The sequence below is a fragment of the Arachis hypogaea genome, chromosome 18 (assembly GCF_003086295.3).
Source record: "Arachis hypogaea cultivar Tifrunner chromosome 18, arahy.Tifrunner.gnm2.J5K5, whole genome shotgun sequence".
In the NCBI taxonomy this organism is placed as follows: Eukaryota; Viridiplantae; Streptophyta; class Magnoliopsida; order Fabales; family Fabaceae; genus Arachis; species Arachis hypogaea.
The window spans coordinates 52,975,586-52,983,043 of record NC_092053.1 but is presented as its reverse complement, the minus strand read 5'-3'; positions in this window follow the sequence as shown (position 1 = coordinate 52,983,043).

Here is a 7,458-nt window from a genome sequence, read left to right as displayed (position 1 = left end):
CTCTTTTATTAATGTTATTTGAGGTATTTCAGTTTAATATTGATTTCTCTTATTTATGCTATTGTTGCTTTTACTCTGAAGACATTTTTATTCCAAGTAGATTTATTTTTCTCCTTTTGGTCTTGGTTAAGAAATCAGTAACTCAGGAGTTATCAAACTCAACGTGATTGATAATTGTTATCTTTGTTAATTGAATTGAACTTCCATAATCCCAATCTTTTCTTAGGGAATAAATAGGATTCGAAGATCAAACCAATTAATCCCTTGACCTTCTTTTATCTTAGTAAAGGTTAACGAAGTGGAATTAAGATTCAATTATTATCATCATTGATAAGGATAGCCAGGATAGGACCTCTAATTTCTCATACATTGCCAAAAGTTTGCTTTACATTATTTATTTATTTTAATTGCCATTTAATTTATTTGTCATTAAATTACTCGTTCCTCATTCTTGAAATCCCAAATTTACAATTTCCATAACCAATAATAAGAACATACTTCCCTGCAGTTCCTTGAGAAGACGACCCGAGGTTTAAATACTCGGTTATCAATTTTAAGGGGTTTGTTACTTGTGACAACCAAAACATTTGTACGAAGGGATTTCTGTCAGTTTAGAGACTATATCTACAACGCGAATATTTTTATGAAATTCCTTACTGGCAAAAATCCCAACGTCACAGACCAACAGAAAATAGCTAATAATTAACAATTAAATAAATTAAGGGAGTGCATAATATGATATAGTCATACTTCTTGATATAAAATGGGATAAGCCTTAGAACTGTCAGGGGTTACGACAGTTCTAAGGCTTATACATATATATATATATATATATATATATATATATATATATATATATATATATATACATATATATAAGGAAATAATATATTCTAGAATTCCGATGAAGAATATATCTCAAAGCAGGATTTCAATAGCGCAAAAACGTACTAACGAAGCTACTCGTTTAAGGCATAAGAAACAGATATAAGATAAGATAGAAAGGTATATAATAATCATAAGAAACTAGCCACGGCTCGCGAAATTTAAGCCGGCTAGCCATACACAGACGACTAGAAACTGAAGTTTTAAAAGAGCTTATACATGTTTTGTTCTCTTAAATACATGCCTCTAGGCAAAACAAAATACAAAAGATGAGAAATATATAAATAAAGTAAATCAAAAAGACTACAAGAGTAACAGATCCTTCGCTGGTGTCACCATCCAAAGCAACTCACCAAGGTGGGTTGCGACTTGCATCTGAAAAACACAACAAAAATATGGTATGAGAACCGGATGTTCTCAGTATGGTAACAGTGCCCAGTGGTGTAGGATACAAGACTCAGGGACGCCAAAGGCAATCCTAAGCTCCATACCCATCACAGATTCATCTTAGACATACTAGAACCATAAGGCACAAACATATAAAACCATAACAAAACTTAAGACCTTAGCATATCAAGAGGGTAATCTATCTTAAAAGATTTTTACTCTAACCAAACAGCGCTGTCCCACAACCTTCACCAATCTATCCTCCATGCGATCCCATCGCCACCGCCTTCCGAACCTCCTCAATCCCAGTAGAAACACAATTATATACAATGCAAGTAAATCACAAGTAAAAGCATATAAGGAAAGTAATACAAGTAGCATTTAGGCATGTTATCCAAATAGGCAAATCATTACAAGTCAGCAAAGCATACAAACAGATAGAAGATGCACATGATGAATGTCTGCCCTATTGGCTGTGATATCATATTGTCGGTTCAACTGCCAACCCGACACATCTCCATGGAGATGTCGCCCTTCGGAATCATCAATGGGAACCCCCGAGATATAGTGCTCGGATCACTATCCTGGATTTTGCGCCTGTACGCTCTAGAGATCCGAAGGGATACGAGCGGGATTCTCTTGCCTCAGACCTCACATCTCAATGTAAGCGGGATTAACCACCGTTCTTACACCGCCGCCGCTACCTCGACAGGCGGGATTAACCACTGTCCCTGCCGGGCAAATAGCGTCTCATAATCTCAGTACAAATCAATACTTCAGTGATTTTCAAAAAACATTTTCAATATACATGGATCCATCATCCCATTCAGAATCTTCGACTCATTTCAACCACTGTCAATCCAACATCTCCATTCCTCTTTCTCTCTCCAGCAAGCCCATCCCTATTACACCCGAAACTTAAACCTCCGTTTTCTAGTTTTTCATAATAATCATCAACTAAAACTCTTAGCTTATTTCCCATATTCCCATACTCAAAATTAAGCCCAAAAGCCTTAAAATGGTGTTATAGAAGCTTACAACCTTGTTGGGAAGGTGAAATAGTTGAAAACAAAGTTTAAGTTTGAGAAACATGGTGTATGTGTCTGTACAGGGGTGTGCGCGCGCACGCTCTGGAGAGTTTTAAAATGTGTGCGTACGCACAGGGGTGTGCGTATACACAGGTGTCAAAATTTACAATGTCTGTTCACTCGCACAACCTGTGCCAACGCCCCCAATAGACTAGCCTCCCTAACGTGTGCGTGCGCACACGTGCGTGCGTACGCATAGGTTGCAATTCTTCATTGGTATGTACGCGCACAAGCTGTTTTAGCCTGCCTGTATCTACGTGTGCGTATGCACAGGTCTGTGCGTGCGCACGTACCAGAAAACACAAAATTCTGCAACTCTGTAGAATTTCAGATTTTCAACACCAACTTTGAATGATCATAACTTCCTCTAGAAAAACCCAAATTTTACAAACTTTATATCAAATTGAAGGGTTTTCAATAAGCTTTAATTTCAAACAAATTCTAATCAATTTTGAAAATCGAGGCAAAAATTATAATCAAACCAAGTTCACCAAAAACCAACTTTTACCCAAGTTCACAATTTACCAAATTACTTATATTCACAACTCAAACCAACCAATACCACATAGAACCATTCCAAAACTCCAGTTCTCATCAAAACCTACACTTTATGACATTTTTCACCACTCTTTCCACATTTTCCTTCACATACTAATCTCAACCTCAATATCACCTATATCACATATTCACCAATCAACATTATATCACTATCAATTTTTATCATCAACTTAACCATGATTCATATGAATAATCAACAATATCCATTCATCTAATTCTGTCATATCTCAACTTCATCATTCAACCACAACAACAACATCAATTCATTATACATCATCAACCTAAACAATCATCAACGACATATAAATTTCCAACCATATCCTATAGGTCACTAGCCTAAGTGTCCATGAATATTATATACTACATAGAGGAAACCAAAACCATACCTTAGCCGATCCCTAATATGCACGAAAACTCCAAATTGAGCCCAAGATAAGCTTTTAATCACAAACTAAGCCACCAAGAATCTCCAACAAGCATCAACAAGCTCCAAACTCACCATAATCAAGCTATATATATACATAAATCATCACAAATCAACCTAGGGCTCATTATAATTGAAATTTCACAAGGGTTTCAATGCCTCTTACATTGTCCAATAGTTTTGGAAGCCAAAACCAACACCAATCAAAGGCTAGAGTGTACCTAAACACCCAAAAATCACAATACCTTACTTAGCCAAAACCCTAGATTTTCGAAACTTTGAAGAGAAAAACTGAGAAGATTTCGTGGTTACCTCTCCATTTTCTGGGATCGGTTTTGTATAGCTCTTCACAAGAAACGCATGACCACAAACGGTGCGGTGATCGGAGCTCCATAGCTCAAGATATGAGCTTGGGAAGATTGAAGTGAATAGTGCTTCTCTCTTCTCCTCTCCCTCTTTTCTTCAGCTGGGTGTGTGTGTGTTTGAGTGTGTTATGGGTGTTTGGATTCATTAAATGAACCTTATATATGTTGGGCTTGGGCTCAACTTGAGCCCGGTCCAATCCGTTAGCGTTTTTAGCCCGTTTGGCCCAACTTTGGGTCAAACCTTTAAAATTAATGCCCGGTTTTTCATTTCTAATATTTTTCTAAGGTTCTCGGCTGTTTTCACTACTTCTCATGTAGCACTGAGCAGACTTAAACCGGCTCAACCAATTTAACTGCCGGTTCAACCGGTTTAATTGCTGGTTCGCGGTTTTTCACGGTATTTCGTAGAAAACACATTTTCTAACTTGGAAGGACCTACTAAGTGCAAAAATCATATTTAAATCCCCAAAATCTCATCCTAACTTTCCAGAATTTAATTTGGGCACTTAAATGATTTTATTCGTGAAAAATCCGGTTCTTACATTCTCCCCTCCTTAAAAAGATTTTCACCCTCGAAAATCCGATTCACGCGATGTAATAGATATATATATTACATATTCTCCACGAAGCATCCTACTTTCAACGTAACCAACCCAACAAGTTGCCAAAGCATCTCATTCTCCAATTTCTAAGTGCGTTCTTCGACTCCAGTTCTTTTTCAAGCAACCTTAACCAATGAAACTTCCTTCCCTCCCATCTTCTTTACATTGGTGTCGTCAATTCTCACTGGTGTCACTTGGAATGTCAAGTCCTCTCTCAACTCGACCGACTCAGACTCTAACACATGAGTTGCATCCGACGTGTATTTACGGAGTTGTGACACGTGAAATACATCATGCAAGTTAAACAGATGGGGTGGCAAAGCTACTTGGTACGCCACCGGCCCAAATCGCCTTAGAATCTCGAACGGTCCGATATACCTCGGATTCAACTTCTTGGTCTTAATTGCTCTTCCACTCCAAACTCTAAAAGTTTCCTTCTCTGGTCTACATAACTCTTCTGTCGACTCTGGGAAGATAGAATTCTCTCCCAAATATTTTTAATCTTCTCCGTAGTCTCTGCTACCAAATCTAGACCCAATACACCTGCTTCACCAGACTCATACCAACAAAGTAGAGATTGGCACTTCCGTCCATACAAGACTTCATAAGGAGACATCCCAACGCTCGCATGAAAGCTATTGTTGTACGCAAACTCCACCAATGGCATGTATCGGTCCCAACTTCCGGGTTGATCTAATATACACGCTTTGAGCATATCTTCCAATGTCTGAATAGTCCTTTCCGACTCTCCATCCGTTTGCAGATGATATGCATTACTAAGACATAGCTTCGTACCGAAAGCTCTTTGGAATGCTTGATAAACCACTATTTTATAGTTTATCTTGTGCTCAATTCAGTGGTTTTTATCAACTCTTTACCCACTTATTCATACTATTTGCATGGTTTCTCATTTACCTTCCTAATTATGTGCTTTAATTGAAAACATGCTTCTTTGGCCTTTAAATTGCTTATTATCAATCCTCTCTTATCACCATTAGATACCTTGATATGTGTGTTAAGTGATTTCAGAGATTACAGGGCAGGAATGGCTCAGAGGATGGAAAGGAAGCATACAAAAGTGGAAGGAATACAAGAAACTAAGAAATTGCTAAGCTGTCCAGCCTGACCTCTTCGCACTCAAACGGCTATAACTTTAGCTACAGAAGTCCAAATGACGCAGTTTCAGTTGTATTGAAAAGCTAACGTCCGGGGCTTCGATTTGATATATAGTTTGTCATAGCTGCCCTGAAGTTAGGCAATGCGAACGCGTGAATGACGCGCCCGCGTCGCATCTGCGAACTTCAATCCGCGCGGACGCGTGGACGATGCCTCTGCATCACTTGCCCGCGACCTGAACGTAACAGAAATTGCAAGGAGCGATTTCTGGGCTGCTTTTGACCCAGTTTTCAGCCCAGAACACACAGATTAGAGGCTATAAAGTGGGGGAATGCATCCATTCAGAGCAGAGTCTCCAATTAGTTACTTTTCATGATTTAGATTTAGTTTTGAGGGAGGTTCTCTCCTCTCTCTTTAGGATTAGGATTTAGATTTAGGATTTTATTCGCTTTCAGGATTATCTTTTTATCAGGTTCAACATTCCTTTTTATTTATCTTTTCAATTTAATTTATGAATTCTTCTATGTTACAGATTACTCTTTTGAATTAATGTTAATTGAGGTATTTCAGTTTATTATTGCTCTCCTTTATTTCTATTACTGTTGCTTCCAGTCTAAAGAAATTTTTATTTCGGTAGATTTCCTTTTTCCCTTTTTGGTCTTGGTTAAGAAATCAGTAACTCAGGAGTTATCAAACTCAAACATGATTGATAATTATTATCTTTGCTAATTGAATTGAACTTCAATAATCCCAATCTTTCCTTAGGGATTAACTAGGATTTGAAGATCTAACTAATTAGTCATTTGACTTTTCTTTACTTTAAGTAAAGACTAACTGAGTGGAATTAAGATTCAATCTTCATCACTATTGATAAGGATAACTAGGATAGGACTTCTAATTTCTCATACCTTGCCAAAAGTTTATTCTATAGTTATTTATTAACTTTACAGTCTTTTACTTATTTCAATTGCAATTTAAATTACTTGCTCCTTATCTTCAAAACCCTGATTTACAATCTCCATAACCAATAATAAGAACATACTTTCCTGCAGTTCCTTGAGAAGACGACCCGAGGTTTAAATACTTCGGTTATCAATTTATTTAGGGGTTTGTTACTTGTGACAACCAATACATTTGTACGAAGGGATTTCTGTTGGTTTAGAAACTATACCTACAACGCGACTGTTTTTATAAAATTCTTTACTCGTAAAAATCCTAACGTCAAAATGGCGCCGTTGCCGGGGAATTGCAAACGTGTGCCTTATTATTGGTTATTGTAAATATTTTGCTTTTAAATTGATTTATTTTCGAAAAAAAATTTCAGAATTTTTATTTTAAAAATTTTTATCTTGTCTTATCTTAGTTTTAATTTTCAAAATTCAAATCTTTTTCAAAAATCAAATTTCAAATTTCAATATTTAAATTTCAAAATTCAAATTTCAAATTCCAAAATCAAATTTTAAAATTTAAATTTCAAAAACCTTTTATTTACTTTATTTTATTTTATTTTATTTTGCTTGTTTATTTGTTTTTATTTTGTTTTTAATTTTTATTATTTACTATGAGTTCTCACCCCTATCGTTTTGAGTTTGGTTCCAATGTTGTTGCAAGGAATGGAAATTATAACAGGAACATGCATCAAGGTCAAAATAATCAGAGATGGATGGAGCCAAGAGGATCTGATCAACCCTTTAGGCAACAACACCTTCCACAGTACCACGGACAAAGACCATTCCACGATGCATACCAAAACAATAGTTATGGTGGACCCTTCCGTGACAACCAACACCCACCAAATTACTATGGTCAAGAGCCATTCCAGGGAACATACCAAGATGATGACTATGGTGGACCCCCTTGTAGTTACCAACAAGGCCCACCATATGATTATGAACCGCCTCCTCAACACAACTCTGGACCACCATACTCACAAGCCCCCTACTACCAAACATCATCACATGATTCTAACCCGTATCCACCACACCAACCACCTTATGAGCCATATGAACCATATATAGAACCACCCCAATTCT